The sequence below is a fragment of the Dendrobates tinctorius genome, unplaced genomic scaffold (assembly GCF_039654945.1).
Source record: "Dendrobates tinctorius isolate UK_male_01 unplaced genomic scaffold, ASM3965494v1 ptg000347l, whole genome shotgun sequence".
In the NCBI taxonomy this organism is placed as follows: Eukaryota; Metazoa; Chordata; class Amphibia; order Anura; family Dendrobatidae; genus Dendrobates; species Dendrobates tinctorius.
In genome coordinates this window covers 1,578,335-1,588,026 of record NW_027362013.1, presented here as the reverse complement: position 1 = coordinate 1,588,026, position 9,692 = coordinate 1,578,335, and the positions used below count along the sequence as shown (strand labels likewise).

Here is a 9,692-nt window from a genome sequence, read left to right as displayed (position 1 = left end):
GATATCTGAGCGCTATGTGACAGGCTCGATGGCACAGCTGTGACAAAAGTGACTAGAGGATAAGGGAGATTTTGAATCTCTGCACACACTTTTGGACACTGGACACTTTTGGATTGTGTGAGGCCCAATGAATATCTGAGCGCTATGTGACAGGCTCGATGGCACAGCTGTGACAAAAGTGACTAGAGGATAAGGGAGATTGGATTGCTTTTAAAAAAGCAGTTTGCGGAGCAGTGGGTAAACAGCAATGCAGGAATGTCAGGAAGCCTTAGAAGGCAGCCCAACAACCAACACCACTGATACACCACTATATAGCCTCCCCTTGCACTGCACACACAGTGACTGGTGTGTTGTGCAGGCCAAATTGCTAGCAGCAGAAGCAGTTTTTTTTTCTTCTCAGCAGGACAAAAAAAAAAATTGGGATTGCTTTTAAAAAAGCAGTTTGCGGAGCAGTGGGTAAACAGCAATGCCAGCCTGTCAGGAAACCTTAAAAGGCAGCCCAACAACCAACACCACTGATACACCACTATATAGCCTCCCCTTGCACTGCACACACAGTGACTGGTGTGTTGTGCAGGCCAAATCGCTAGCAGCAGAAGCAGTTTTTTTGTCTTCTTCCCTGCCTAACGCTCTCCCTACAGAATCAGCAGCAACCTCTCCCTATACTAAGATCGGCAGAAGTAAGATGGCGGTCGGTGTGCACGCCCTTTTATACCCCCTGTGATGCCCACCAAAGCAAGCCAATCACTTGCATGCCCTTCTGAAAGATGGTGGTGACCCGTGCCTATGTCATCACGTTACCCACAGTGTCCGTGGATCCTGATTGGCTGAAAAAGAGCGCAAAACAAACTTTTGAAACGCGACTTTGGCGCGTAAGTCGCCGACCTCGTGGCCGACCTCATCCTAGGGTCGGGTTTCGTTTCATGAAACCCGACTTTGCCAAAAGTCGGCGACTTTTGAATTTTTTCGACCCGTTTCGCTCAACTCTAGTCTTTAGTGCCGCAGGTGGTGTACTAACAGACCGTCGCACGCGACTATCCTCCGATAACATTGACCGGCTTACTTTTCTGAAAATGAACAAGGCCTGGATCTCGCCGGAATTTGCCAGTCCTCTTCCAGAATAAATAATTGGTTGGCAACAGTATCCAGGTCTGCTGTTGTGTTCATGTTTCTGCCACCTGAACTGTAATCCCTGGGCTCCAACACCACCAGTTGCTGCTCAGAAGTGCCGTCTGCACAGAGAAAAACACACGCTCCAGTGTTAGTGGGGTTCAGTAACGCCAGCTGCTCCCCTGCTGTGTGTCTGGCAATGTCTCCTGCTCCCTCCACATTCACACTACATCAGATTTTACACTTGCTCCAAGTAGGCCTCAGCCTACTCCATGATTGATCCTGGGCTCCAACACCGCCAGTTGCCAGTTTTTTTGTTTTTTACATATCATGAAATCTAAATTCTGATGGAGCTTTTTAAGGACGTCAAAAACAACAAATTTTTCAAGTGGAACCGCTTCAGGAAAAACTCCTTTTTTGGGGAGGTTTTTATTATCCAGTATAGTGTGTGTATATATATATATATTATAATATGAAATGTTTTTTTTCAGCTGTTTTACTTGATGTGTAAAATTCGGAGTGGATTCCAGAAGATATTCGCCTCAGAGAGGTGACATGTAGCCGAAGAGGAAGAAAATGCTCAAAAACAAGATTTGAACAGCAGGGTGGCTTAACATTGATGGGTAAGCTCTGACCCAGTACAGTGATGGAGAGCGGTCTGCTTTTATTGTTTTTTATTCTTCACATATGAGAAAGGAAACAGACGTGAGACTGAGACCTCAGAACAGTTTGTAGATCTTCTTAGAGCCTTGCAGTATGATGTACCGCCACAAGGTGGCACCCATGAGCTGTGATAGGTTTCTGCTGCCTGTGGCTGACGTCAATGCAGGGAGGCCGGGCGTCGTGGCTCCGTGTGATGACGTCATCATCCTGGGTCTCTGTGCACATGTGCGGGGCACCAGCTGAGCCTCAGTGACAGCTACTGCCACTCCAGAGCGGAGATCATGCTGCAGCCCCTCAGAGCGGCGCTCCACAGCAGTGTGCACAGGAGCTGCTGCAGAGCGTTCTCCGTGTCTGCACGTTCCTACAACTCTGGGCGCAAGGTAAAACCCCGCTATAACGCGAGCCGCCCTCATCTCGCCCCTTGCTATCGGTTCCTTTAACCTGTTCACATCTGCACACATCTGTGTCATGCCCTGGCTGTATCTGTGCTGTTCCCCTGTGCAGTATACGGTGGAGGATGGCGCTGCGGCTGGCGTATTAGGGCGCTCCGACCGCCGGCAGCTTTTTTTTTTTGCCCTCTTGATCTGACTGATCAAACTCAACCGTGGGTCTGTTATAAAAACACGAAAAACCTCTCGGCTGCCCCCCGACCATAGGTAATAATGGCAACAGAATTTATTTCCCATGGCTCATAAATGGCTGAGAATTGGATCCAATACACTGGTTACATTTTTGGCTCCCCGGATTTGCTGCTAGCGCCATGTTCTGAAGCCATGTGCATGACCCACCGCACCTTCCACCATTTGTTACCTCTGTGATATAGATGTTTCCTTTCCCTCCCAGAAGCCGTGGTGGTGGGGGAGCATGAAGAAGCCTCGGAGTGGTATGGGGGCCATTATGGCGCCATATTACACATTGCGGAGCTGTACTGCGGCCTCAGCTATTTCCATCTTTCTGCTTTAGGGCCTTGTTCTCGGTGTATATGATAAGAATAAGGAGGATGAAAGTCTCCCCCTGAGCCGGGCCGCAGACAGGTTCGACAATGCTGTTTCAGGAAAACTGCGACTTCAGCTGACAAGGTAGAAATCCAATGTTATCCGTGTATAACGCAGACTGTTCCCACCCCATCGCCCCCATAGTAATCCATGGTCTTCCTTTACAGGTCCGGGCCTGCACTGAAGAAGGGGAAGACGCGAGTGTTTTATGGTTTGCATGAGGCACGTTCTCATTATTACTATGTGATGTGTAATTATCTGGTAATATAGCGGGAAAGATGAATGAGTATTATGAGGGTCCCGCTGTTTTGTGTATAAAGCCTTTATGCAGCCCTATGTGTCGCCATGGCTACACCCTGTCCTATAGTTGTGTATTACCCCTGTCCATCTGCTGCCATTTTTTGTATATAGGTCAGGGGAAGGACGGGGTGTAGACAGCACTTATATGTGGGTTTACATTCTGTCGTATCATTACTATGTCAGGGTTGAGCAGGGTGGATTTGATTTAAATCTAACTGATTTAAATCACGATTTAAATCACGATTTAAATCACTAGTCAGTAAGGCTTGATTTAAATCAGTGATTTAAATCAAAGTTTCTACCTAAACTAGTTCTTGCTACTTTAACATGCAAGTAGATGAAGATTTTTAGAATCACTTTTTATATTACTTTTTTCTCCCCAGTTTAATTGGTTAATCATTCATATTTGGACACCACTGTTCTGTTGTACTTAGGAAGGAGAAAAATAATCCTGACCTTAATAACAATTTAAATAGATTTATTCAACTGAAACAATAACAACATTACAGCATAAGTTATTTGCTTACACAAACATCCATGTTTGTTAACTAATTTGGCTAAACAAAATATATATATATTTTAAGAAACTTAGACTGTCAGCCCAGCCGACACATGAAAAACTTAAATACTACTGTCCCTGCTGTCCTCTGTAGCTCACTTGTCGTCATCTTCATCATCATCTTCTTCTTTGTTCCTATTCATAATCTGGAAAAGAAAAACAAGCTTTCCTGCTTTATTGGGTCCCAACTGATTTCTCAATTTAGAATGAATGAGTCCAAAGGAAGAGAATATTCTTTCAACGCCTGCAGAAGAAGCTACTGCTGTTAAAAGTGAAATCATTACTTGAACAGTCTCTAAATCCAAGCGCTTAAGTGACTTCCACCAGTTTACTGGTGTGACCTTCCTTAAAATATCTTCAGCAAACATATATTTCTTGAATGGTTCCCCCTTAGCTCTGAAGTTTATTATAGTTGGCATTAAACATGGATGATTGCTGGATACCCATGTCATAGCTAACTCCTCTTCCTCAGCACTTAGGTTTTGACCCTGATATTGGATATTGACAATATTTGCCAAAAAATGAGCTGGAGTCAGTGCTTGTCCCATTCGTTTGTTTACTGCTTGTAATTTAATTCTGTCCATGTGTAGTTCTGTTTTTAAGTGTTCACTCAGTTCCTTCCAAATTTCAACAGCATCCGCAATAAAACAGCTATTTTTCTGTATTTTGTTTAAAGCTTGAGAGATGGGTTTCAGGAAGCTCAGCATATGTTCAACATTTCTCTTAAGCCCAATGTTGAGGATTTTGGCCGTGACAGTGCCATCTATTTTATCTCGATTTTCTTCACAAAGTGTCATCAGAATAGGCCAGTTTTTGATATACTGCTCAAAACAGTCCACCACAGAGTTCCATCTAACATCTTGTGGGAGCGTTAGCTTGGTTCCACCCATCCTTTTCAGAGCTGCTGCAGCAAAATGATTATTACGGAAGTATTTAGCAATTTCAACAACATTAGCCTTTATTTCTGGAACACTTAAGTCTTTGGCTAAGAGGTGCAGCAAATGAGCACTGCAACCATATGTTATTAGCAGCTTTGTATTCCCTCCCTGCTCTTCTAAATCTCTTCTCATCTTGGATACGTTTGCAGCATTGTCAGTGACCAAACTGCGTACTAGACATTTGAATTTTTGTTCACATGTCGTTATAGCTTTTACTGCCACTTCTTGTAAGTATTCTGCTGTGTGTGCATTTCCTGACTTATCAGTTGTTTGTGCAAGGAAGACTTTACCTTCTTCTGTTGTTATACAAGCACATACAATAGGATCATTGTGGACATTACTCCACCCATCAATACTTAGGTTAACAATTTTACCCTCCAGAGCTGTTGCACATTGCTCCATTTCTCTGTCATGCACTTGATCCAGCAGTTTCCCTGCAACATCAGCTCTGCTGGGTGGACTGTATCCTGGTCTCAGTGACTGAACCATATTAATGAAATGTGGGTTCTCAGTCAGACGGAAAGAAGAGTTCGTTGCATAAATAAACTGGGCAATTTTTTCATCAATCAACTCTTTTTCTAATCTGCTAGTTCTTATCACAAACCTATCTATGGTGGTTCCAGGAGGTAAAGGTTTTGTCTTCCTTTTGGGTGATGGTGATATGTGGCTGTGGGTGTCTGATGATGATGCTGCTAATGAAGCACTATCCTGGATGGATAACTCTGAAACTGTAGAACAGGATGATGGTGATCTTGGAGGTGGATAGTTTCCAGAATCCATGAATTCCCCTAAACAAAAAAAGTCAATGCTGTTATTTTATTGTTTATACAATTTCTGCTTATTGTACACAACACATCACTGCCCCTGCCCCAAAAGGAATATTTGTTTTTCTTCATAACTGTACCAAATGACAGTAACATGCAGTAATAATAAGAAATATAATTTTTCTCACACATGACAGTTCAGTCTTTAGAAATAGGATTCAATAAAAATGTTTACCAACCTGAAGATCCTGCCTGTTCAGAAGTGTTTCTTTGGTCATCTTCATCACCGCACTTCTCATGATGTTGCCTCATTCGCGCCACCAGGCCTTGCATCTCTTTGTTGCATCGTTTGCATTTTGCACGCATGCCTGCCTTACCGATAGGCGAAGGAGCTTCATTAAAATATTCCCAAACTGGGTCTCTTTTACGGCCTGCTGCCATTATAAGGAAAGAATGTAATAAACCTCAGATCGTACACACAAACAGATTCAGACTTGTCTGTCTGTGGCTATGCTGCAGTATTGTGCTCAAAGTTTCACTTTCATTTTCTTGTCTGCTTGCCCTTCCTCCTCCTCACACTTAGATTCACATTCTTCTTGTGTTGTGCAGATCTATTCCACTCCAAACAATCAGAAACATATTGTCTAACTTCTTGGACTTGGCACTGAAGGGGTTGATTCTGTATTCATAGGTTTGTAGAACAATAGGATTAAGGTCTTTTTCTCAACTCTGTTCATGTTGTAACATTTTTGCCGTGAAGAAGAGGCTGGGACCTCTGCGGAGTCAAATTCAGTTTTGAAAACTGCGTAAGTAAAGCGAGCGTCTGTGATAATATAGGAGAGAAACTGCCCACTAATCCTACAGAAACCTCTGGAAGAGCATGGCATTGTGAATGTTACACATATACAGCCTTTATTCTACTGAGTTAAACAATTCAGCTTTATCTCATGATGGAAGAACCTTTGGATGGTAAAATATTTTCCTCAAAAAGCAGTTTATTGAAAAAAATCCGATTTAAATAAAAAAAAAATCCGATTTTTTTTTTTATTTTTTTTTTAAAAAAAACATTGATTTTTATCCACCCTGGGGTTGAGTAACTTATCCCAAGCGGTGACATGAGACTGGCTGAGTAGGGCCGAACCAATAGACTAAAACTAATTCTGTTCAATGTTAATATATTTTTGTTAATTTTATCATTTAATATTGAGCAGAATTAAGTATGTCTGGCTGTTACTGCTATTACATGTTAGGATTGGGATTACTGTAAGGTTTACGCTTATCAGTAACCACTAATCAAAACCATATACATCACTGTTTTCTATAATCATACATATCCGATTCAGCTTTTGTGCCATGATCAATAGCAACCCCCCGACGCTCAGTATGATGTGCCCCTCGCCACCATGCCCAACGCTCAGTATGATGTGCCCCTCGCCACCATGCCCGATGCTCAGTATGATGTGCCCCTCGCCACCATGCCCGACGCTCAGTATGATGTGCCCCTCGCCACCATGCCCGACGCTCAGTATGATGTGCCCCTCGCCACCATGCCCGACGCTCAGTATGATGTGCCCCTCGCCACCATGCCCGACGCTCAGTATGATGTGCCCCTCGCCACCATGCCCGACGCTCAGTATGATGTGCCCCTCGCCACCATGCCCGACGCTCAGTATGATGTGCCCCTCGCCACCATGCCCGACGCTCAGTATGATGTGCCCCTCGCCACGACGCTCAGTATGATGTGCCCCTCGCCACGACGCTCAGTATGATGTGCCCCTCGCCACGACGCTCAGTATGATGTGCCCCTCGCCACGACGCTCAGTATGATGTGCCCCTCGCCACGACGCTCAGTATGATGTGCCCCTCGCCACGACGCTCAGTATGATGTGCCCCTCGCCACGACGCTCAGTATGATGTGCCCCTCGCCACCATGCCCAACGCTCAGTATGATGTGCCCCTCACCAACACGCTCAGTATGATGTGCCCCTCGCCACCATGCCCAACACGCTCAGTATGATGTGCCCCTCGCCACCATGCCCCTCTCCAACACGCACAGTATGATGTGCCCCTCACAGCTCTCCCCGACGCAGAGCATATGGGACCCCACAGCCCTTCCCCCCACAAGCAGTTTGATGGCCTCACACAGCATGATGGAGCCCTCCCTCCCACAGCATGGGGGATCCCACAAACCTTTTCAACACACAGCGAGAGGGACCCTAAAGCACTGTCCTCCAAACACCGTGTGATGGCTTCCTCATAGTACAGCATGATGGATCCCCCAACCCTCCCCCACACAAAGTATGATGCCTCCCAGACTTCCCTCACTCACAAGTGAATGACTACTCGCCTCGCCTTGTTTCTCCGATGTGCTTTGCTGTAAGTACTGAGGCTCAGTAACAGACATCTAGTAATGTCATCTTGCCCGCTGCGCTGTCTCATTCTGACTGGTGGAGGAGGGAGCTGACTCTTGCCTGTTCGACCGTTGTGTTCAGCAGTATCTACACTCTGAGGATGCAGATAGTGTTATACTGTACTTGTGATGCTATGCCATACCAGGCCCCTCACCCCGCCACCCCCAACTCCTGGGCGGTACTCCGCTGATTCCATGCCTTTGACTGTTCCAGTCCACACGAAACCGCCAAAGGGCTGCATGTGACCCACAGGCCGGCCACAGTTTGTCCTAAGTGAATGTACACTATGGCGGTGTCCTGACCACATTTTATCTCGGCATTTGATGGGTCTGACCTATTTCTACGTACAATTGTACCCATGAGCTGTGAACAGAATTTCACCCCGTCATTAACAGGTCTCTTTCAATGGCAGGATTTCCCCAGTGTGGTGACGGTGGGGTTGGGGAAGCAGTCGCCAGGTGTCCACCAGCAGGAGCTCTGGAATGAAAGCAAGGAGAACATTAGGGCTGCGGTATCAGGTAACTTAGTGTGACCGGTCGTGGCTGTGGTTACCGCTGACCTTTGTATTTTTGGCAGTGATTCTCTTAATACTTCAGTAGTGAACTAAAAGGAAAATGTACATCAGCTTATTAGTTAAAGGGAATGGCTAGACTTAGTCTTGTCACATTCTTGACACGTTTTTTTTTTTTTTGGAAGTGCATTGAGCAGCAAGGTGGTGTGCTGGTAAAAGGGGGGGGGAAAAAAAAAGAAAAAAAAATCTTTTAAATCTTCTGCCTGAGCGAGTGTGAACGAGCAGAGTGTGACCTGAGCGTATGTGCGAACTGTGGTATGTGTGTGACTTGAGATTCAGTGAAGAGGTGTTTGGAAAACCTATAACAAATACCTGTGTGAGTTGCTGAATTGTAGGTTGCTGAGTGCTTTCTACCTGTCCAATTTTTGGGGGGCTTGGGGGCTTGTTTAACCTATTTTTTTGTTTTCTCTCTCTAATCTTTAATCTCTTATTTTACTATCTGTGTTTTTAAGGGTTAACTATATTGAATTTAAATCTTGATGTGTAACTATATTCACAAGGGGTTAATTAAGGGTGGGAGTTCATACAGTAATTAAGGGTTTATAAGGGGCAGCTGGTTGGGGCTTAACTCCTTTTGGAAGTGCATTGAGCAGCAAGGTGGTGTGCTGGTAAAAGGGGGGAAAAAAAAAAATTCTTTTAAATCTTCTGCCTGAGCGAGTGTGAACGAGCTGAGTGTGACATGAGCGTAAGTGCGAACTGTGGTAAGTGTGTGACTTGAGATTCAGTGACTTTGGATTCAGGGAGTTTCCAAGGGAGGTATTACTGAATTGCTGTTATATTTTATTAATACTTTTTATTTATTTTTGCTTATCGTATTGTCTTTTGCAATCCCCATTAGGATGTGCTCCACTATTGCCAATGCCATCCAGTGCACGTCTTGCCGCATGTATGAAATCCTTGAACAGCCGGTCGAGGGTGCATACTGCTGTGCGAGATGTGAGCACATTGTGCATTTGGAAGCCCAGATTCTGGATCTAAATGTGCAGCTGGCAACACTGAGATCCATAGACAATATGGAAAGGAGTCTTCTGCTCACTGAGCAGACGCTCAATGGGATAGATGAGGGGGGATGCTAGGTTGGAGCTGCAGGACAATGAAGCAGCTAGCTGGGTGACAGTTAGAAGGCGGGGTAGAGGGAAGAGCACCAGGGAGGCTAGTCCTGATCTGGCACACCCCAATAAGTTTGCTAAGTTGGCAGATGAGGGGAGTGTTAGTGCAGGAGTAGCACTGCTGCAGCAAGGCATGTCCTCTGAAAGCCGGAGGAGTGTCTGCTCCAGTAAGGGGGGAAATAGGAGAGCAGGGCAGGCCAGACAGGTTCTGGTAGTGGGAGACTCAATTATTAGGGGAACAGATAGGGCAATCTGTCACAAAGACAGGGATC

General features: G+C 45.2%; 1 pseudogene; it reads left to right on the top strand.

Annotated features, from left to right (window-relative positions):
- Positions 1–1,949: 1,949 nt before the first annotated feature.
- Positions 1,950–9,692, top strand: part of LOC141075003 (cytosol aminopeptidase-like) — a 43,725-nt pseudogene continuing 35,982 nt past the window's right edge.